This window comes from Ovis aries, chromosome X, assembly GCF_016772045.2.
Source record: "Ovis aries strain OAR_USU_Benz2616 breed Rambouillet chromosome X, ARS-UI_Ramb_v3.0, whole genome shotgun sequence".
Taxonomy (NCBI): Eukaryota; Metazoa; Chordata; class Mammalia; order Artiodactyla; family Bovidae; genus Ovis; species Ovis aries.
Window position 1 is genome coordinate 57,370,651 of NC_056080.1, and position 24,342 is coordinate 57,394,992.

A 24,342-nucleotide genomic window follows, 5' to 3' on the forward strand; every position below is an offset into this window, starting at 1 on the left:
TATGAACAGAGGAGCCAGGCAGGCTAGAGTGCATGGGGTTGCAAAGAGTTGGACACAACTGAAGTGACTGACATACGCACACGCACGCACAAGATCAATTTACCTAAAAAGGTAATGGACTTATAAGAAAAAAACCATAAAACATCATTGCAGCACATAATACAAGACATAATCAAATAAAGATACATCAAATCCTTAGACATAAAGCCTTATTATACTCAGTTCAGTTCAATCACTCAGTCATGTGCGCCTCTTTGCGACCCCATGGACTATAGCACGCCAGGCCTCTCTGTCCATCACCAACTCCCGGAGTTGACTCAGACTCATGTCCATTGAGTCAGTGATGCCATCCAACCATCTCATCCTCTGTCGTCTCCTTCTCCTCCTGCCCCCAATCTTCCCCAGCATTAGCATCTTTTCAAATGAGTTAAACTATTGGAGTTTCAGCTTTAGCATCAGCCCTTCCAATGAATATTCAGGACTGATTTCCTTTAGGATGGACTGGTTGGATCTCCTGGCTGTCCAAGGGACTCTCAAGAGTCTTCTCCAACACCACAGTTCAAAAGCATCAATTCTTTGGCACTCAGCTTTCTTTATAGTCCAACTCTCACATCCGTACATGATGACTGGAAAAAACAATAGCTTTGACTAGATGGACCTTTGTTGGCAAAGTAATGTCTCTGCTTTTGAATATGCTACCTAGGTTGGTCATAACTTTTCTTCCAAGGAGTAAGCGTCTTTTAATTTCGTGGCTGCAGTCACCATCTGCAGTGATTTTGGAGCCCCCCAAAATAAAGCCTGTTACTGTTTCCCCATCTATTTGCCATGAAGTGATGGGACCCGAAGCCATGATCTTAGTTTTCTGAATGTTGAGCTTTAAACCAACTTTTTCACTCTCCTCTTTCACTTTCATCAAGAGGCTCTTTAGTTTTTCTTCACTTTTGCCATAAGGATGGTGTCATCTGCATATCTGAGGTTATTGATATTTCTCCCGGAAGTCTTGATTCCAGCTTGTGCTTCTTCCAGCCCAGCATTTCTCATGATGTACTCCACCTATAAGTTAAATAAGCAGGGTGACAATATACAGCCCTGACACACTCCTTTCTCAATTTGGAACCAGTCTATTGTTCCATGTCCAGTTCTTACTGTTGCTTCCTGACCTGCATACAGATTTCTCAAGAGGCAGGTCAGGTGGTCTGGTTTTCCCATCTCTTGAAGAATTTTCCACAGTTTGTGGTGATTCACACAGTCAAAGGCTTTGGCATAGTCAAGGCAGAAGTAGATGTTTTTCTGGAACTCTTTTGCTTTTTTGATGATCCAACGGATGTTGGCAATTTGATCTCTGGTTCCTCTGCCTTTTCTAAATCCAGCTTGAACATCTGGAAGTTCATGGTTCACGTACTGTTGAAGCCTGTCTTGGAGAATTTTGAGCATTTATTTACTAGCATGTGAGATGAGTGCAATTGTGCGGTAGTTTGAGCATTCTTTGGTATTGCCTTCCTTTGGGATTGGAATGAAAACTGACCTTTTCCAGTCCTGTGACCACTGCTGTTTTCCAAATTAGCTGGCATGTTGAATGCAGCACTTTCACACCATCATCTTTTAGGATTTGAAATAGCTCCACTGGAATTCCATCACTTCCACTAGCTTTGTTCATAGTGATGCTTCCTAAGGCCCATTTGACTTTGCATTCCAGGATGTCTGGCTCTAAGTGAGTGATCATACTATCGTAATTATCTGGGTCATGAAGATCTTTTTTGTACAGTTCTTCTGTGTATTCTTGCCACCTCTTCTTAATATCTTCTGCTTCTGTTAGGTCCATACAATTTTTGTCCTTTATTGAGCCCATCTTTGCATGAAATGTTCCCTTGGTATCTCTAATTTTCTTGAAGATCTCTAATCTTTCCCATTCTATTGTTTTCATCTATTTCTTTGCACTCACTGATCACTGAGGAAGGCTTTCTTATCTCTCCTTGCTATTCTTTGGAACTCTGCATTCAAATGGGTATATCTTTCCTTTTCTCCTTTATTTTTTGCTTCTCTTCTTTTCACAGCTATTTGTAAGGCCTCCATGGACAGCCATTTTGCTTTTTTGCATTTCTTTTTCTTGGGGTTGGTCTTGATCCCTGCCTCCTGTACAATGTCATGAACTTCTGTCCATAGTTCTTCAGGCACTATGTCTATCAGATCTAATCCCTTGAATTTATTTGTCACTTCCATTGTATAATCGTTGGGGATTTGATTTAGGTCGTACCTGAATGGTCTAGTGGTTTTCCCTACTTTCTTCAATTTAAGTCTGAATTTGGCAATAAGGAGTTCATGATCTGAGCCACAGTCAGCTCCCAGTCTTTTTTTAATTGTTGACTGTATAGAGTTTCTTCATCTTTGGTTGCAAAGAATATAATCAATCTGATTTCAGTGTTGACCATCTGGTGATGTCCATGTGTACAGTCTTCTCTTGTGTTGTTGGAAGAAGGTGTTTGCTATGACCAGTGCATTCTCTTGGCAAAACTCTGTTAGCCTTTGCCCTGCTTCATTTTGTACTCCAAGGCCAAATTTGCCTGTTAACTCTGGGTGTTTCTTGACTTCCTACTTTTGCATTCCAGTCCCTTATAATGAAAGGACATCTTTTTTGGGTGTTAGTTCTAGGTCTTGTAGGTCTTCATAGAGCCATTCAACTTCAGCTTCTTCAGCATTACTGGTCAGGGCATAGACTTGGATTACTGTGATAGTGAATGGTTTGCCTTCAAAACAAACAGAGATCATTCTGTCGTTTTTGAGATTGCATCCAAGTACTGCATTTCAGACTCTTTTGTTGACTATGATGGCTACTCCATTTCTTCTAAGGGATTCCTGCCCACAGTAGTAGATATAATGGTCATCTGAGTTAAATTCACCCATTCTAGCCCATTTTAGTTTGCTGATTCCTAAAATGTCGACATTCACTCTTGCTATATCTCCTGTTAACCACTTCCAATTTGCCTTGATTCATGGACCTAACAGTCCAGGTTCCTATGCAGTATTGCTCTTTACAGCGTCTGACTTTGCGTCTATCACCAGTCACATCCACAACTCATTTTTGTTTTTTCTTTGGCTCCATCTCTTCATTCTTTCTGGAGTTATTTCTCCACTGATCTCCAGTAACATATGTGGCACCTACCGACCTGGGGAGTTCATCTTTCATTGTCCTATCTCTTTGCCTTTTCATATTGTTCATGAGGTTCTCAAGGTAAGAATACTGAAGTGGTTTGCCATTCCCTTCTCCAGTGGACCACATTTTGTCAGAACTCTCCACCATGACCAGTCTGTCTTGGGTGGCCCTACATGGCATGGCTCATAGTTTCATTGAGCTAGACAAGGCTGTGTCCATGTGATCAGATTGGCTAGTTTTCTGTGATTGTGGTTTCAGTCTGTCTGCCCTCTGATGGAGAAGGATAAGAGGCTTATGGATGCTTCCTGATGGGAGAGACTGACTGAGGGGGAAACTGGGTCTTGTCTGATTGGTGGAGCCATGCTCAGTAAATCTTTAATCCAGTTTTCTGTTGATGGATGGAGCTGTGTTCCCTCCTTGTTATTTACCTGAGGCCAAACTGTGGTGGCCCCTAAGACTTCCCTGGTGGCTCTGATGGTAAAGTGTCTGCCTATAATCTGGGAGACCCAGGTTTCATCCCTAGGTTGGGAAGAGCCTCTGGAGAAGGAAATGGCAACCCATTCCAGTACTCTTGTCTGGAAAATCCTGCGGATAGAGTAGCCTGGTGAGCTACAGTCCATGGAGGTCGCACACAACTGAGCAACTTCACTTTCACTTTTTCACTTTCATTGCAAACTGTGGTGGAGGTAATGAAGATAATGGTGACCTCCTTCAAAAGGCCCCATGCACTCACTGCTACACTCAGTGCCCCCAACCCTGCAGCAGGCCACCACTGACCCACGCCTTAGCTGGAGACTCCTGGACACTCCTGGGCAAGTCTGGGTCAGTCTCTTGTGAGGTCACTGCACCTTTCTCCTAGATCCTGGTGTGCACAAGGTTCTGTTTGAGCCCTCCAAGAGTCTATTTCCCAGTCCTGTGTAAGTTCTGGCAGCTCTATATTGGGGTTAATGGCGACCTCCTCCGAGAGGGCATATATCATATCCAAGTCTGCTGCACCCAGAGCCCCTGCCCCTGAAGCAGTCAACTGCTGAGCTGTACCTCCACAGGAGATGCTCAAACACAGTTCTGTCTCAGTCTCTGTGGGGTCTCTGGGTCCTGGTGCAGACAAGGTTTGTTTGAGCCCTCTGAGCGTTTCTGGCTGGAATGGGGTTTGATTCTAAATGCACATTCGCCCCTCCTACTGTTTTGCTGGGGCGTCTCCTTTGCCTTTGGATGTGGGGTATCTCCTCAAATTCATAATAAAAAGCATTAACTCTTTCCGAAGTATAATATTGATATAATATAGTTCCAATCAGAACTACAATAGTTTTGTTTTGTGGAGGGTCTTTTTTTTTGAGGAGTGGTAGTATTCAATTTTAAACTTTATAAAATGATTTTAAACTTCAAAGTTTCTAGAAAAAGTAAATCTGTGAGAACAAAAATCTTTTGAAATCATATAGATTACAGAGACATGATAGAGTTCAGGTTAAGCTAAATGTATTTGTGAACTTATATGACAGAAATGACATTTAATTCAGGGGCTTGTGAGTAATGTGTTCCATAAATGGTGCCAGCTGATAATGTTGAATTTTACCTGAGCCCCGTGATCCTGGTAAATAGTGAAGGTTAAGAAATTCCCTTACTCTTTTGTGTTCTTCTGTGTTACTCTTTGCTTACAGCAAAGATCCCCCCTTCCCTGTATGACTTTGGACTCACAGACACCACTTGTTTGTTGATAACATGGCCAGACACAGACCCTCCAAATTCTCATTCTTTTTCCCCATAAACATTGATTAAACACAACAAAATGCTTATTAGTCGAACTTTAGCCAAGCTTCTCTCTTTCCTACAGGTTCCTGAACTCTGCTTGCCCTCAAGACTGAGGAAGCTCAGAAAAAATGTGGAACATGCCCTTTTCTCAGCATCTCCTGAGAACTGGCTGACCACAGTGGACACTCTCCTGTCAGATCCCATTGGTCATTTCCCTGATTGTGCAGGTTCTCTTCCACAGAGTCTGCTTATCTCGGCTTGCCTCCTCCTTATCCTATCTATAAAAGAAAAGCCTTCTTCTGTTTGGTTTTGAGATGCTTGCAGATTTCTGAGATGGGGATTCTTCCCCTATTTGCAATAGCCTTTTCTTTCTAGTCTCTCCCTATCCAAGGCTGGATTTGTTTCTATTTGATGCAGCAACAATGAAGCTTGATCTTAATCTCATACCACACATCAGAGTCAATTTCAACTAGATTACAGGTATAAATAGAACATTTCAAAACACAAGTGAAATAAATGTTAAGACTATCTTTTTAGGAGTACTTGGAATGGAGAAGGGGTCTGTGCAAGGCAGGAAACACAGAAGCCAGAAAAGAAAGCTTTTTTTTAAAAAAATGTTTATTTTTGGCTGCCCTGGGTCTTTGTTGCTGTGCTTTCTGTAGTTGTGTTGAGTGGAGACCACTCCTATTGCAGTGTGTGGGCTTCTCATTGCAGTGGCTTCTCTTCTTGTGAAGCATGGGCTCTGGGTGCATGGGCTCAGTAGTTGTGGTGCATGAGCTTAGTTGCTCCATAGCATGTGGAATCTTCCTGAACCAGGGATCAAACCCATGTCTCCTGCAGGCAGATTCTTAACCACTGGACCACCAGGGAAGTCCAAGAAAGCTTATTTTTGATGAAAGAATACATTTGTCTAATTATAGATAAAAGGACACCTACAAAATGCAAAGGACAAAATGAGTTGGGGGAAAATATTGCAATGTAACAAATATCTCTAGTTTACAAAGAGCTCTTACAAATTGATAAGAAAAAGACAAATCACTGCAAAGAAAACTTAACAAAGGCTAGGAAGATTTGCAAAGAGAAAAAGCTAAATTGTCAACAAACAGAAAAAGAGCCTCAGTTTCACAAGTGGTCAGGGTAGTGCAAGTTAAAGCAGTTAAATTACCCCTCAGATTGGCAAAAATTAGAGCATCAACATTCAGTGCTAAAGATTTGCGTTGGTGGACTCATACTGTGCTGGTGGGAGTAGGAAATGCTAAAATATTTTGGGGAAGTGATTTGGCTGTATCTATTCAACAACACAATACCCTTGGATTTAATAGTAAAACTTCAAAATACAGGAAGCAAAAATTGACTGGTGCAATGAAAATCTGACTTACCAGTACAGTGGGAGATCTCTCTCACTAACTCAGAGAGCAAGCAGAAGAAAATCATCAGGAAGAACATACACATTTTAAATAGCTCAAGGGCTTCCCTGGTGGTGCTAGTGGTAAAGAATCTGTCTGCCGATGCAGGAGACACAGGAGACGCTGGTTCAATCCCTGTGTCAAGAAGATCCCCTGGAGAAGGAAATGGCTACTCCAGTATCCATTTGGCAATTCCAGTATCCTTGCCTGGAGAATTCCATTGACAGAGGAGCCTGGCAGGCTGCACAGTCCATGAGGTCGTATAGAGTTGGACACAACTGAGCAACTAACACCATGTCGACTAAAAAAGTACAGTCACAATCTGAAAGTAGAGGGTTATTTTGTTTGGTGGGAATGTTTAGGACTCTGAGACAGGGAGACAGCATCTCAGTAGCTCCGAGAAAACTGCTCCAAGGAGGCAAGAAAGGAAGTCAGGCTATATGCAAGTTTGCAACAAAGGGAGCAGATAGTCTGAACACCACATATCAGGTATCAAGTTAAGGAATTTAGCCTTCTATGTATGGGAAGATGCAAGCTTCTGGGCTCACCGAGTTCATTCCTTTCACGTGCACCTCAGCTATTTGGGGCCAATCTGTTTCCTTGTTCACCTTGCCTCTTGTATTTCTCCAGCTCCTCAGCAATCACTATGGGGGGTGGCAACGCCCACTGGATGGCAGTTTTGGGAGCGATCATTCACATTTGGAGGCCAGAAGTAGCTGATGGCTCTGACATTGTAGAAGGCAGTGGCAACCCACTCCAGTACTCTTGCCTGGAAAATCCCATGGATGGAGGAGCCTGGTAGGCTGCAGTCGATGGGGTCCCTAAGAGTCGGACACGGCTGAGTGACTTCACTTTCACTTTTCACTTTCATGCATTGGAAAAGGAAATGGCAACCCACTCCAGTGTTCTTGCCTGGAGAATCCCGAGGATGTCAGAGCCTGGTGGGATGCCATCTATGGGGTCGCACAGAGTAGGACACGACTGAAGCAACTTAGCAGCAGCAGCAGCAGTGACATTGTCGTAGCCTCGCATTCCTGGAAGCAAACTCACTCAGAAGGACAATGCAGATAGTGGAGTGCAATTTATTACAAAAGCGGACCCAAGGCTGAGTCTCCTCTTAGCCAAAGACCCCGACTAGTTTTTGTGAAAACCTTATACACCCTAAGTGTACATGTTCAAACCCACCTCCTCAAATTCTCTGAAACTAGTCTGAACAAATGAAAAGAAAGATACAAAGTTAACCAATGATTCGTATGCCTTAAGCATAGGTAGTTAACAGTGGATGATTATCAATAGGCCTGTGGTCATACCCCAACAAGCATAATAGAATTTATGATTCTATTTGGTTACACAAATAATTAGGGTATTCTTTTAGCTGACAGAGAGTCTAGGTAGGAGCCCTGGGGCTCTTCCACCCCCGGGGTCTGGTTTTCTATTTGTATGTCATTTCCATAGATACTGGGCATATAACTCAGAGTCCACAGTCCGGCCCAAGATGGAGCCTGTTCTCTTTCCTCCTTCAACATTTCTTTTATTAATATGGCAGGAGATTTTTCATTTCACAACTAACACACACACTAACAAGCTCAAACCAATAAACACATATGCTAAACCCAACAGCTGGAAAATACAGTCTTTTCCATCAAGTAATGAAACATTGCCGAAAACTGGGTCCCATACTTGAGGCTCAAGGCAAGTTTGAGTCTTGGAGAAGTTTTGCAAGTTTGACACTGGATTTCTAAATAATCCTTGGGTCAAAAGGGGGAAACAGTTACAAATTAGCACTTGAAACTGAATACTAATGAAAATGTATCAAATCAAAACTTGGAACTTGGGGCTTTCCTGATGGTCTAGTGGTTAATAATCTACCTGCCAATGCAGCGGAAACCGGCTCCAAGATCCTACATTCTGAGGAGCAACCAAGCCCCTGTGCCACTATTGAGCCAAAGCTCCGTGACTACTGAAGCCTGGTGCCTAGAGCCCGGGCTCCCAGAGAAGCCACCTCAATAAGCCGACTCGCCACAACTAGAGAAAACCCGCAGCAGCAAGGAAGAAAACCAGCGCAGTCCAATATTAAATAAATCTTAAAAAACAAAGAAAAAAACCTTGAAACCTTGGCTATTCAGAAGAGAGCTTTAGCCTTCATGCTTATATAAGGAAATAGGGAAGCCTGAGTACTCGAGTTTTTTCTTGTTTTAATGGATGAAATGTCCCATTACTGATGTCACAAGCCCCCCCCCCGCCCCCCCCCACACACACCACTGCTGCGTGCACAGATACTTGGTTTCTGGCATTCAACCACCTCAGCTCCCCGCGCCCACAGTGGTTAAACTCTCGCTGCGGGCGACTTCCGCTTCCTGGCCTAAATTTGACACGTATTATTCCCCCCGTGGCAAATACCCAGGGTCGGTGACAGCCAGAGCTGGGCGATGCCCCCAGCCGACGGGTGGACAGAGGCGCCGTCAGGTGGGCACCCAGCGGCGCCCGGGGCTCTGCCGCCGCGAGCCGCCTGCACGGATCAGGGGCCTTTCCGCACCTGGGGAAGTGGAGCGGGGGTGGGGGCCGGGGAGGGGGCGCCAGTGTCAGGCCAGTGGCTTGGAGGTGTCTTTCTAGCTAGGATAGGGGAGGGGGCAGGGGGAGTTACTACGTGTGAAGATGCCTCGGCCCCTGGGGATACGGCCGGAGGGCGGGGCCCCGGGACCCAGAGAAGGGAAGACACCAGGCCTATGCTTGGGGTAACGGCGGAGGATGCGGCGCAGGAGGGAAGAGTCTGGGAGCCGCAGCCCGACCTTCTGGGCCGGATCGGCTCCCAGGAAACCCCGCCGAGGCAGGTCTGACGAGGGACCGCTGGTGCCGCAGCCGCAGAGATGCCCACCCTCCCAAGATGGCGACTCCCGGAGAGACACTCCCAAGAGGACAGCCATGTTAGTGGTCTGACAAAGTCACTAAAGAAAATTGGAAAGCCCGCCTCTCCTCTGACACACACAGACACGCGCACGCACTGACACCTCGTGAGTGCACCGGGTGTAATTGGGGTGGACGGCGGCTTCGGCGTCGACACTGAGCATGTGCAGTGTGAAATCCAGAAACGTCAGCGTCCCACAGAGGCAGTTTCAACACTTTGGGCTCTGGGGCTGAGTTTAATTGAGATGGCGATTTAGCAGCAGTAAAGCATTGACATAATTATGGGGGGCGTTAGGACATGGCTTTCTTGCTCAGTGATGGTACTCTGTGGGGTGAGTAATGGGGCTTCTCTGGAGTCTGTGAGGTGGTGCATAGAGCGACACAGGGGTTTGTGGGTGAATGATGGAGGCAGTAGGGAAAGTAATAAGCAGTCTGTGTGCTGAATTTTGGGGAATCTGTGCGGTCAGTGATACAGAATCTATAGGGTGAGCAGGGGGCATTGATGAGGTGAGCGATGAGCCTCCTTGGAGGCCACTGATGGGGTAAGTGACTGGGTCTGTGGGATAAGCAGTGGAAGTCTATGGAGTGAGTGATCAGGGGTAAGTAGAGTAAGGAATGGGGACTGTAGTGTGAGTGATCCGATGTCAGAGATGTGATTCGAGCTCTGTGAGGTTAGTGCTTGGAGGTCCTGTGTCGCGAATCATGGGCCTTCTGTCAGGCGTCATGGGGATTACTGAGGTTATGTGATGGAGCTGTCTGTGAGGTAAATGATGAGGTTCAGTGATGTGAGTGATGAGGATCTTTTGGAGAGTAATGGGTGGTCTGTAGAGTGAATGGTAGAGAGCCTGTGAGGTGAGGATTGCAGAATGAGCGAGTGAGAGAGTTTTTGAGGTGAGTGATGAGGGCCGTGGGATGAGTGTTGCAGCGTCTATAAGGTATATGGTTGGGTTTATTGGGTGGATGGTCAAGGTTTCTGTGGTGTGAGTGATGGGACTCTGTGGGATGAATGATACATTTATTTGGGACTGTGGATAGTGATAGAGGGGCCTATTAACCCCATGCTGTGATCAGTGGTTTTAGAATTGAGATGTGATTGTTTCCAAAACCTACTTTTGACCTTCTTGGTCCTCCTGTATCTTTGTTTCCTGTGTCATTAGTTTCTGCCCTTGATTTCATTATCTCTTTTCTTTAGATTTTTTCTTTTATTCCTATTTTTTAATTCCTAAATTGAATCCTTATCTCAATTAATATTCCATAATTTTTAGTATAGGCATTAAGTCCATGAATTTTTCTCTAAGAACACTTTAGTTTCATGTCACAAGTTTTTATATGTAACACTTCCACCATAGTTTATTAATAATGTTTTCTAATTTCTGTTGTGGTTTTCTCTCTGATCCCTTAGTTATTTAGGTATGAGATTTTGATTTCCCCCGAAGTTGAAATTTTTGTTATTGATTTCTAAATTATAGCCAGAGACTGTCATCTGAGTGATCATTAGGTGCAGGAATGGATGTTCCTTAAAGTGGATGGTATGTATTGAAATTTCAGTTAAATTATTTTCCAAAACTTTTGTAAAAGTACATCTCCCACTAGCAGCATATAAAAGGGCTCACTCCAAAATCATCTCCCGCACTGATTGTTGCTGCTTTTTTAATTTCTGCTCTGAGGGCCAAACAAAACAGTATGTAGTTTACTTTGATGTGCATCTTCCTGACAACTGGTGGCCGAACATCTCCTATTTATTGACCACTGAAATGTATTTAAACATTTTTTATATCCTCTGCTCTTTTTTTCCTTTATGTAGTTTGTCTTTCTCACTAATTTATGGATATTAACCTTCTGTCATTTATTGTAATTTTCCCCTTTATCTCTCTTTATATCTTGATTTTTGAAACATGTCTTCATATATAATTAGAAAAATAGTCATCTGATTAATTTTTCTTTACAAGTTCTAAATATCGTGTCTTGCCTAGTGAGTTCTCCCTGATTTGGTGCTTAAGTAAATATATGACTTAAATTTAAATTTTCATTGTTTAAGGGTTACATTTTAATCCAACTGGAAAATTCTGGTGTGTGGTATGAGATGAGATTAAAGTTTGTATTTTCCATTTGGTTAGAAAATTGGGAAGCACCAATCATTAAATGAATACCCTTTTCAAACTCAGTTAAATGCCACTTTTGTCACATAAATTCCCAAATGTTATATTTCTGAACTCAATTTTTTCTTCTGTATGTGTATCTACTCCCTTTCAAAAAACTGTTGTGACTTTAGGAATACTTTTAATATTTCATAGTGCTAATCCCCTCACTCTTCCTTTCTTTGGTTGTTTTCTTTAATATTTTTTAGCATTTATTCTTTCATATGAATGTTAAAAACCACTTTATTTTACTTCAAAAGCAACCATTAAAACTATATTTTATAGTTTTCTTCTTATAGATTTAGGACCTTTTTTTAAAGTTCATTCTTAGATATTTTACACTTGATTTCACCATCACAATAAATAGCACATTTCTCTATTTCCATGGGGGAAAAATATTGATTTAAATTTTTTTCTTTTTTGTATGGTATTTCTTATCCAATCCAGTTATCACATTCTCATGTGAATTATAGTTGCCTTTTATGGTCTCTTAGTTTTTCTAGATATAATATCATGTCACGTTCAATTAACAATGATTCTCTCTCTCTTCCTTTCAAATATTTTTTTCTGATTACTTCATTTTCTATTGCATTAGCTAGAGCTTTCAGAACAATGTTGAATGATACTTGATAGAGAGAGAACCTCTATCTTGTTGCTAATTTGGAAGTGAAGGATATTCATTCATTCATTCATTCAACAAATGTTTGTTAAATACCTTCCCCTTTCCAGATACTGGATTTGAAATCCTGCATGGCCACTTACTAACTACATGATCTTTTCTTTTTCTAACAGCTTTATTGATATAATTCACCTTCCACAAACTTCAACATTTAAAGTTTACAATTCAGTGGTTGTTAGTACGTTCAAGTTGTGCAAATCACCCTCATAATCCAATTTTAGAACATTTCATCACCCCCAAAAGGAAACATTGTACTGATTCCACATTCCCACCCCATACCTCCAGCTGCAAGCAGCCACTGATTTATTTTCTGTCTCTATAAATTTGCCTATTCTAGACCTTTCATATATATGGAATCAAACACTATATGCTCTTCAGTGGCTATCTTTTTTCACTTAGAATGTTTTCAAGATTCATCCATGCTATACCATGTATCAGTACTTCATTCTTTATTACTGAATAATATTCCTTTGTGTCGATATACCTCATTTTGTTTATCCATTCATCAATTGATAGACACTTGTGTTGTTTTTGCTTTTTGACTACTATGAATAATGCTGCCATGAACATTTGTATACAAAAACTTGTACACAAGTTTGTATATTTTCATTTCTCATGGAAGTGGAATTGCTAGGTCATATGGTACCTTTAAAGAACTGCCAAACTGTTTTTCAAAATAGTCGCACCATTTTACATGCTACCAGCGATATATGAAGGTTTTAATGTGTCATTTTTAACACTTTGTTATTGTCTGTTGTTTTTTTTTTTTAATTCTAGCCATCTTAATGATTGTGAAGTGGTGTCTCATTGTGGTTTTTATTTCTATTTCCCTAATGAACATTGAGAATCTTTTGATGTGTGCAATGGACTGCATGTTTATGTGCCCCCTCCCACCCAAATTCACACCTTGAACCCCTAAATCCCAGTGTGATAGTATTAAGAGGTAAGGCCTTTGGGAGGTGATTAGGTCATGAGGGTAGAGCCCTCATGAATGGGATTAGTGTCCTTATAAAAGAAACCTCAGAGAGCTCCTTTCCACCTTTTGCCATGTGAAGACACAAGAAGATGGCTGTCTATGAATCAGGAAGCAGGTTCTCACCAGACACCAAATCTGCTGACATTTGAGCTTGGATTTCCCAGCCTCCAGAATTGTAAGAAATAAATATTTGTTGTTTAAGCCAATATTCTCTAAGTAAAGTGATGGTGAGTGGGATTGCTGGGTCATATGGTAGTTCTATTTTTAGCTTTTTGAGAAACCTCTATACTGTTTTCCACAGTGGCTGTACCAATTTGCATTCCCATCACAGTGCACAAGGGTTCCCTTTTCTCCACATCCTTGCCAACATTTGTTATTTGTAGGCTTTTTGATAATAGCCGTTCTGACAGGTGTGTGGTGATATCTCATTGTGGTTTTGATTTGAATTTCCCTGATGACTAATGATGCTGAGCATCTTTTCGTGTGCCTGTTGACCATCTTCATTTCTTCTTTGGAAAAATGTCTATTTAGTTCTGCCCATTTTTTCTGTGTGTTTTTAATTGGAAGGTAATTACTTAACAGTGTTGTGTTGGTTTCTGCTGTACAACAATGTGAATTAGCCATAATCATGCATATATATTACCCCCTCCCTCTTGAGCCTCCCCCGCCGGATCCCACCCCTCTAGATCTTCACAGAGCACCCAGCTGGGCTCCCTGTGTTATAAAGCAGCTTCCACTAGCTAGCTATATACACGTGGTAGTGTATATACGTCAGTGCTACTCTCTCGATTCGTCCTATCCTCTCCTCCCCGCACTGTGTCCACAGATCTGTTCTTTATATCTGCGTTTCCATTCAGTAAGATATATTAAGAGAGAGAGGCCACATTTACCTAACTTTTGTCCCAGTATATTGTTATAGTTGTTCTATTTTATTATTAGTTGTTGTTAATCTCTTATTGTACCCAAATCGTAAATTAATTTTTTCATAGGTATGCATGTGTATAAGAGATACAGCATATATAGGGTTTGGTACTATACACAGTATCATTTCTGCCCATTTTTAAATTGGGTTGTTTGCTTTTTGCTATTGAGTTGTATGAGCTGTTTATATATAATATGTTGGATATTTCTTATCAGTCATATCATTTGCAAATGTTTTCTCCCATTCAGTAAGTTGTCTTTTCATTTTGTCAGTGGTTTCCTTTGATTACAAAAGCTTTGAACAATTTTTTGAACAGTGACATTGAACATCATTTAAACATTTTTTAATTGAAATATATTTTGAGATAACTGTGGATTCACATGCAGTTGTAAAAAAAATAATGCAAAGTGATCCCTTGTGCACTTTGCTCAGTTGTGACATTTTACAAAATTAAAGTATAATATACCAACCAGAATTGTGATCCTAATACAATTCAACCATCTTCATCAGATTTCCTCAGTCTTACTCATACATATATGTGTGTACTAAGTTTCATACAATTTTATCACCTGTGAAGCTTTGTGTATCCATCACCATAGTCAAAATACTGAATGGTTCCAATATCACAGTGATCCCTAGCCTTGCACTTTTATAACCACGCTGTTCACCTCTTGTCTCTCCTAACCCTTGGAAACCACTGATCTGTTCTCCATGTCTAAAATTTTGTCACTTCAAAATTGTTATATTGATCAAATCACATAGTATATAAACTTTAGACATTTTTTCAGCTAGGTAGGAGAGATCCAGTTATTCTGCATCCTCACCAGCATTTTGCATTGTCAGCATTTATTTTAGCTATTCTGATGTATGTGTAGTGATATCTCATTGTAGTTTTCATTTGTATTTCCCTGGTAGATAATAGGGGAACTATTTCATATGTTTATTTGCCATCTCTGTATCCTCTTTGGTGAAATGTCTGTTAGTATTTTCTAATTGAATTGTTTGGATGATTTTACTGTTGAGTTTTGAAAGTGTTTTATATATTCTACATACCAGTCTTTTGTCAGATATGTTATCTTAACATATTGTTCACAGTCAGTAGCTTGTCTTTTCATTCTCTTCATCTTTCCCATCCTCTGGTCTTTTTCAGAGCAAAGGTTTTTAAATTTTTGACAAGACCCAGTTTATCAGTGTTTCCTTTTATGGATTATGCTTTTGGTGTCCAATCTAAAAACTTTGCCATTCTCTGATTCTCTGACACCAACTGAATGTCCAACAACTCAATTTTTTAAACTTATTTATTTTAATTGGAAGCTTATTACTTTACAATATTGTAGTGGTTTTGCCATACATTAACATGAGTCAGCCATGGATATACGTGTGTTCCCCATCCTGAGCCCCCACCTCCACGCCCCTCCCCATCCTATCCCTCTGGCTCATCCCAGTGCACCAGCCCTGAGCACCCTGTCTCATGCATTGAACCTGGACTGGCGATCTGTTTCACATATGATAATATACGTGTTTCAATGCTATTCTCTCAAATCATCCCACCCTCGCCTTCTCCCACAGAGTCCAAAAGGCTGTTCTCATCTATGTCTCTTTTGCTGTCTCGCATATAGGGTTATCGTTACCATCTTCTATTTTGACACTGCCTACCAGTATTCTTGCCAGGGAAATCCCATGGGCAGAGAAGCCTGGTGGGCTACTGTCCATGGGGTCTCAGAGTCAAACATGACTTAGCAACTAAACAACAACCATCTGGAGTTAGCATCAGATCCCGTAAATTAAAGGGCTCAATCCTACTGCCCCCACTTCAGATGCCAGTCACTGCAAGTCCCGGGCCACCCATACTTCTGATTTACTGGCTATAAATTGGGAGTTCCCAGGACCTCTTCCTCAGGTTTAGTAATTGCTAGAATAGCTCAGATATCAAGAAAACACTGTTTACCAGTTTATTATAAAGATACAATTCAGAAACAGCCAGATGGAAGGGATCCACAGGGCAACTTATCGGAGGAGAGGTACAGAGCTTCCATGCCCTCTCTGGACATGCCTTGCTCACAGAACATCTATATTCAACCTGGAAGGTTGCTCTGGATGTACAGTTGTTCTAGCACCATTGAGTTGTTTTACATGTTTGTAAAAAAAAATCAGTTGGTCATACTTATGTGGGGCTATTTCTGAATCCTCTATTCCGTTCCATTGATATGTGTCTGTCCCTCTGCCCAAATCAGTTTTGATTAATATATCCATGTAGTAAACTTTTAATATTTATTAGGATGATTCTCCCACTTTATTCTTCTTAGTTAAGACTGGTTTAGCTCTGGGTCCACTGGACTCTGAAGTCTACTGCAGAAGGTGTGGGTTCAATTCCTGGTTGGGGAACTAAGATCCTGCTTGCCACATGGCATGGCCAAAAAAAAAAAGAGACTGGTTTAGCTATTCTAGGAGTCTTGTCTTTCCATATAAATGTTAGGATATGCTTGTCTGTGGATGTTGAACATATTCTCATGTGCTTATTTGCCCACCACATATTCTCTTTGGTGAAATGTCTCTTCATGTCTTTTGTCCATTTAGTTCTTTATATGTTATAAATATTAGTCTTTTGTCAAATAAGGGGTTTGTGAGTATTTTCTCTCAGTATGCAGCTTGTCATTTCATCCTCTTAAGAGTGTCTTTTGCAGAGCTACAATTTTTAATTTTGATAAACTTATCTATTTTTTTCTTTTTAAAAAATCATGTTTTTGGTGTCATACTAAGAACTCTTCACTAAGCCCTGAGTCCTGACAATTTTCTCTTCTGTTTCTTTCCAACAGTTTTACATTTTACACAGAAATCTATGATCCATTTTGAGTTAATTTTTTATGCATTCTCATGCTCAATTGCTTCAGTCATATCTGACCAACTCTTTGCAACCCTATGGACTGTAGCCCACCAGGCTCCTCTGTCCATGGGATACTCCAGGCAAGAATACTGGAGTGGATTGCCATGCCATCCTTCAAGGGATCTTCCCTACCCAGGGATCGAACCAGCATCTCCTGCATTGCAGGCAGAGTCTTCACTGCTGAGCCACTATGGAAACCCCAGTGTAACAATTAGAATGAGATTAATTTGGGTTTATTTTGTTTGTTTTGTTTATGTCTTGTTGTTGTTTGTTTTTTGCTTGTGAATATCCAATTACTCTAGCACCATTTGTTGAAAAGATATTGAATTGTTTTTGTATCTTTGTAAAAAAATTTACATGACTGTATTTGTAGGAGGCGATTTATGTGTCCTCTATTCTGTTCCATGTGCTTCGCTCAAGCGGCTATGAGGAGATATCCCACGCCCAAGATCAGAGAAACCTCAGCAAGATGGTAGGCCCTGGAGCAGTGGGGAAAATGGCTGTCTGAGAAGGCCTTACAAATAACTGTGAAAAGAAGAGAAGCAAAAAGCAAAGGAGAAAAGGAAAAATATACCCATTTGAATGGAGAGTTCCAAAGAATAGCAAGGAGGGATAAGAAAGCCTTCCTCGGTGATGAGTGCAAAGAAATAGAGGAAAACAATAGAATGGGAAAGACCAGAGATCTCTTCAAGAAAATTAGAGATACCAAGGGAATATTTCATGCAGAAATGGGCTCAATAAAAGACAGAAATGGTATGGACCTAACAGAAGCAGAAGAAATTAAGAAGAGGTGGCAAGAATACACAGAAGAACTATACAAAAAAGATCTTCATGACCCAGATAACCACCGTGGTGTGATCACTCACCTAGAGCCAGACATCCTGGAATGCAGAGTCAACTGGGCCTTAGGAAGCATCACTATGAACAAAGCTAGTGGAGGTGATAGAATTCCAGTTGAGCTATTTCAGACCCTAAAAGATGATGCTGTGAAAGTGCTGCACTCAATATGCCAGCAAATTTGGTAAACTCATCTGTGGCCACAGGACTGGAAAAGGTCAGTTTTCATTCCAGTCCCAAAGAAAGGCAATGCCAAAGAATCCTCAAACTACTGCACAATTGCACTCATCTCACTCACTTGTAAAATAATGCTCAAAATTCTCCAAGCCAAGCTTCAACAGTATGTGAACTGAGAACTTCCAGATGTTCAAGCTGGATTTAGAAAAGGCAGAGGAACCAGAGATCAAATTGCCAACATCCGCTGGATCATCAAAAAAGCAAGAGAGTTCCAGAAAAACATCTGCTTCATTGACTACGCCAAAGCCTTTGACTGTGTGGATCGCTACAACTATAGAAAATTCTTGACTACGCCAAAGCCTTTGACTGTGTGGATAATCACAAACTGTAGAAAATTATTAAAGAGATGGGAATACCAGACTACCTGACCTGCCTCTTGAGAAATCTGTATGCAGGGCAGGAAGCAACAGGTAGAACTGGACATGGAACAGACTGGTACCAAATAGGGAAAGGAGTACATCAGGGCTATATACTGTCACCCTGCTTATTTAACTTATATGCAGAGTACATCATGAGAAATGCTGGACTGGAAGAAACACAAGCTGGAATCAAGATTGCCAGGAGTAATATCAATAACCTCAGATATGCAAATGACACCACCCTTATGGCAGAAAGTGAAGAGGAACTAAAGAGCCTCTTGATGAAAGTGAAAGAGGAGAGTGAAAAAGTTGGCTTAAAGCTCAACATTCAGAAAACTAAGATCATGGCATCAGGTCCCATCACTTCATGGGAAATAGATGGGGAGACAGTGACAGGCTTTATTTTGGGGGGCTCCAAAATCACTGCATATGGTGACTGAAACCCTGAAATTAAAAGACGCTTACTCCTTGGAAGAAAAGTTATGACCAACATAGACAACATATCAAAAAGCAGAGACATTACTTTGCCAACAAAGGTCCGTCTAGTCAAAGCTATTGTTTTTCCAGTTGTCATGTATGGATGTGAGAGTTGGACTATAAAGGAAGCTTAGTGCTGAAGATTTGATACTTTTGAACTGTGGTGTTAGAGAAGACTCTTGAGGCCCCTTGGACTCCCACCAGTCCATCCTAAAGGAAATCAGTCCTGAATATTCATTGGAAGGACTGATGCTAAAGCTGAAACTCCAACACTTTGGCCACCTGATGGGAAGAACTGACTCAGTGGAAAAGACCCTGATCCTGGGAAAGATTGAAGGTGGGAGGAGAAGGGGACAACAGAGAATGAGATGGTTGGATGGCATCACTGACTCAATGGACATGAGTTTGAGTAAACTCTGGGAGTTGGTGATGGACAGGGAGGCCTGGTGTGCTGCAGTCCATGAGGTTGCAAAGCGTCAGACACAATGGAGCAACTGAACTGAACTGAATTGAATTGAACTGATTCTGTTCCATTGGTCTGTGTGCCTATCCATTCATCTATACCTCATTGTCTTGATTCCTATGTGTGGGTTCTATGTTGCTTCAGTCGTATCCGTCTCTTTGCCACCCTATGGAATGTAGCCGGCCAGGCTCCTCTGTCCATAGGATTTTCTATGCAAGAATACTGTAGTGGGTTGCTGTGTCCTCCTCCAGGGAATCTTCCCATCCCAGAGATCAAACCCACGTCTATTAAGTCTTCTGTATTGGCAGTCGGACACTTTACCACTAGTGCCACCCGGGGTAAATAAAAAGTATGAAATCAGGTATGTTGATTTTTCCCACTTGATTCTTTGTCAGAATTGCTTTAACTATTCTCTATTGTATATCCTTTGTCTTTTCACACAGATTTTAGAATAATTTCGCCTATATGTACAAAAAATTCTTGCTGAGATTTTGGTAAAAATTGTATTAAATCTGGAGAATTGGTATTTTTACCATGCCACAGACACAGTATCTATACATTTATTTAGATCTTTGTTGATTTGCCTCATCGGCGTTTTATAGTTTTCAGCATTTGTTGTTGTTTTTGTTCAGTCACTAAGTTGTGTCCGACTGTTTGTGATCCCATGGACTGTAGCACCAGGCTCCTCTGTTCTGCATTATCTCCCAGAGTTTGCTCAAGTTCATGTCCATTGAATCGGTGATGCTATCTAACCATCTTATCCTCTGCCAACCCATTCTCCTTTTGCTTTTAGTCTTTCCAAACATCAGGGTCTTTTCCAATGAGTCGGCTGTTTGCATCAGGTGACCAAAGTATTGGAGCTTCTGCTTCAGCATCAATCCTTCCAATGAATATTTCAGGATTGATTTCCTTTAGGATTTACTGGTTTGATCTCCTTGCTGTCCAAGGGACTCTCAAGAGTCTTTTCCATCACCACAGTTTGAAAGCATCAATGCTTCAGCACTCAGCCTTCTTTATGGTCCAACTCTCACATCTGTTGGAGAAGGAAATAGCAACCCACTCCAGTACTCTTGCCTGGAAAATCTCATGGATGGAAGAGCCTGGTAGGCTACAGTCCATGGGGTTGCAAAGAGTCGGACACAACTGAGCGACTTCACTTTTCCTTTCTCACATCCATACAGATGGATGTCATCATAACATAATTATTAAGAGAACAGGCTCTGGAGTAAGACTTAGAATCTGTGTGACCTTGGATAGGTTATTTAAATTTTTTTCCACTTAATAATAATGAAGTGAAAGTCATTCAGTTGTTTCTGACTTTTTGTGACTCCATGGACTATACAGTCCATGGAATTCTCCAGGCCAAAGTACTGGAGTGGGTAGCCTTTCCCTTCTCCAGGGGATCTTTCCAACCCAGGGATCGAACCCAGGTCTCCTGCATTGCAGGCAGATTCTTTACCAGCTGAGCCACAAAGTAACAGTGTTATTTGTTCCAAATGCCCAATTACATTATTTTTCTTTACTCAGTTATAAGTATATATCAATTGCAATAATCATTTCTCAAAAGTGCATTCCTCCAATTTTGAGTTTTTTATTACTATTTACTTTGTAATTGTTTATACTATTCCCTTGAGTATTCTCCTAAGATGCTAATATTGCCATATAATACTGTAAATGTTTGTATGTCTAAAATTGTGTTTTGCTCTGACAGAAGAATGGTATTGAGTATGAGTGGGTTTTAAATTCTTAAATCTCAGTCCCTTTCTCTCAGTAATTTTTAGATGTTTTTTGTCTAATATGTTTTTTAATTGTTGCAAATAAGTCTAGTGCCATTGTGATCCCTTTCCATTGTAAATAGCATGTTGTTTCTGCTTGGGAGCATTTTTTTTACAACTATTCTTTTAATGGAAGCTTTTCATGTGATATTATTTTTATGTATTTATTTATTTTTAAAATTTATTTGGTTGCACTGGGGCTTCGTTGTGGCACCTGATGTCTTCAGTATTAGTTGTAGCATTCAGGATCTTTAGTTGCAGCATGTAAACTCTTAGTTCCAGCATGTGGGATCTAGTTCTCTGACCAGGGATTGAACCCAGGCTCCATGCATTGGGAGCATGGAGTCTTAGTCAATAGACCACCAGGAAAGTCACCCCGGCAGCATTTTAAAGTTTCTTTTTACCCTTTAAATTCAGTGCCAAACCAGATTTGGGGTTGATTTGGTTCCTCTGGGAGTGAAGGATTGCAAGGATTTTTGTGGGGGAGGGTCATGGAGTTAAAGTCCAATAAGATTATCTGGAAAAGGTCAGTTTTCATTCCAATCCCAAAGAAAGGCAATGCCAAAGAATCCTCAAACTACCGCACAATTACATTCATCTCACACGTTAGCAAAGTAATACTCAAAATCCTCCAAGCCAGGTTTCAACAGTATGTGAACCGAGAACTTCCAGTTGTTCGAGCTGGATTTAGAAAAGGCAGAGGAACCAGAGATCAAATTGCCAACATCCGTTCGATCATCAAAAAGCAAGAGAGTTCCAGAAAAACATCTGCTTCATTGACTACGCCAAAGCCTTTGACTGTGTGGATCACAACAAACTGTGGAAAATTCTGAAAGAGATGGGAATACCAGACCACCTGATCTGCCTCCTGAGAAATCTGTATGCAGGTCAAGAAGCAACAGTTAGAACTGGACATGGAACAGCAGACTGGTTCCAAATCAGGAAAGGAGTACGTCAAGGCTGTATATTGTCACCCTGCTTATTTAACTTAAATGCAGAGTATATCATGCAAAATGCCTGGGGGGTGGGGGAATGAAGCACAAGCTGGAATCAAGATTGCCAGGAGAAATATCAATAACCTCAGATATGCAGATGATGCCACCCTTATGGCAGAAAGTGAAGAAGAACTAAAGAGCCTCTTGATGAAAGAGTGAAAGAGGAGAGTGAAAAAGTTGGCTTAAAGCTCAACATTCAGAAAACGAAGATCATGGCATCTGGTCCCATCACTGCATGGCAAATAGATAGGGAAACAATGGAAACGGTGACAGGCTTTATTTTGGGGGGCTCCAAAATCACTGCAGATGGTGATTGCAGCCATGAAATTAAAAGACACTTGCTCCTTGTGATAGCTTATGGTAAACAATGTCCAATTCGTGATCTCCAAAGAAGAAGATTTAGCTTTGGGACGAGGGACCAGGCTTGATCACTTAAGAACTTTTGTGTAGCAGAGTATTAAAGTAAGAAAAGGGACAGAGAAAGCTTCTGACATAAACATCAGAAGGGGGATGGAGAATGCCACCCCTTGCAAGTGTTAACAAGGGAATTTTATACTTTTAAATTAATTATTTAATTAATTTAAATTAATTATTACAATAAATCAAAAGAATGTCTCAAGTCTTTGAAAATTTTACCAGACCCAGTCCCATAATTTACACTGTAAGATATCAGGATTAGTCAGAAGGTTTTCAGGAAGGAGAAACTGTCCTCAGTCAGGATACACTGCTGTTGTATCCTGACTGAGGACAGTTTCTCCGAGTTTAAACTGAGCTGTTTGTGGTGTAATCATCAGCTTCATACTTAAAGAAAAAATGCATTATGTGACTGAGACTAAGGAATGCAGAGAAAAAAAGATGTTTGTCCTTTCCTCCTCCTTGAGAATTTCAGAGCCCTATCTCCGCTTTGAGAGCCCCAGGCCCCTTTCTCCTCCTTGGGGACCCCTAGGAGATCTTATCAATCTGCCTAGGAATTGACTCTCTCACTCGAAAAAAAAGCTATGACCAACCTAGACAGCATGTTAAAAAGCAGAGACATTACTTTGCCAACGAAGGTCCATCTAGTCAAGGCTATGGTTTTTCAAGTAGTCATGTATGGATGTGAGAGTTGGACTATAAAGTAAGCTAAGCACCAAAGAATTGATGCTTTTGAACTGTGGTGTTGGAGAAGACTCTTGAGAGTCCCTTGGACTGCAAGGAGATCCAACCAGTCCATCCTAAAGGGATCAGTCCTGGGTGTTGATTGGAAGGATTGATGCTGAAGCTGAAACTCCAATAACTTTGGCCACCTGATGCGAAGAGCTGACTCATTTGAAAAGACCATGATGCTGGGAAAGATTGAGGGCAGAGGAGAAGGGAACGACAGAGGATGAGATGGTTGGATGGCATCACCAACTCAATGGACATGGGTTTGGGTGGACTCCGGGAGTTGGTGATGGACAGGGAGGCCTGGCATGCTGCAGTGCATGGGGTTGCGAAGAGTCGGACACGACTTAGCGACTGAACTGAACTGAAGATTATATAATTTGGGGCCTATAGACTGCATTTATGTTGAATCAGTGAGTGATAATCTTGGGAAATCCTTGAAGAAACATAATTAGACATATGTGGGTAATTGGGACCTCTGTAGAAATTCTTGAGGTTTTATAAGAGTTGGAGATTTGAAGTCATTGATCAGTCCATGAGAGTTATTGATTGGGACACTGAGGTGGTAAAAGATTCATTGCAAGCCTTGGATTTCAGGTCTTTGGGGGTCAGTTTTAGCAACCCTATAGGAGTCATTGATTGGGACCTATGAACATTGGTAATTGCAGGACATTTGATTTAGTATGTGATGGTCTATTTTGGGGCTTATGAGTGTCCCTGACTCTATATATGGGCTGTGAGTTATAGAGTCCTATAGGAAGTCAGGTTGGACCCATTGAACAGATTAATAGTTGATTTTCTATTGAGGTTGTGTTGCCTGTGTTGTTGATTATTTGAAGAGCCTAAGGAAACCAGTTGATGGCACCATTTGGGACACAGTTTTTGTCAAGCAGTGTAGGTTACCAATTTAGGAGCCTGTGCAGACATGTTGACTTTCAGGGCCAGATGGGAATTGGAAGAGAGGGTACAAAGAGTTTATGTTTCCATCTTTGGCAAAAGAGAGTGGGCTCTATAAATTTCCCAGAATGTACACTGAATTATACAAAATACTGGTTTATGCATTTGTGATATGGTCACCCTTCAGCCAGAGCACTTTAAAGGCATCAAGAAACAGAAATAATGTTTGTTGTGATTCTTCCACATATAGAATACCATATGGCCCAGTAGTTAAAGAAAATGTACTTTAGAGTTAGCCAGACCTGGGTTTGAATCCCTGTCCTTCCCCTAATCTAAGTAACCTTGGGGTA

The 24,342-nt window shown here is 41.2% G+C and overlaps 2 protein-coding genes across 2 annotated transcripts in view; one reads left to right on the forward strand and one right to left on the reverse strand.

Moving 5' to 3' along the window:
* ZNF81 (zinc finger protein 81) overlaps positions 1 to 24,342 on the reverse strand; it is a 746,478-nt gene that overhangs the window by 653,033 nt on the left and 69,103 nt on the right. The gene's annotated exons all lie outside the window — the stretch shown is intronic.
* The window catches only part of ZNF41 (zinc finger protein 41), a 42,923-nt gene continuing 27,260 nt past the window's right edge, over positions 8,680 to 24,342 (forward strand). Inside the window, 1 exon segment of the mRNA XM_004023243.6 lies at positions 8,680 to 8,772. The gene's annotated coding sequence lies outside the window, so the exon portion shown is untranslated.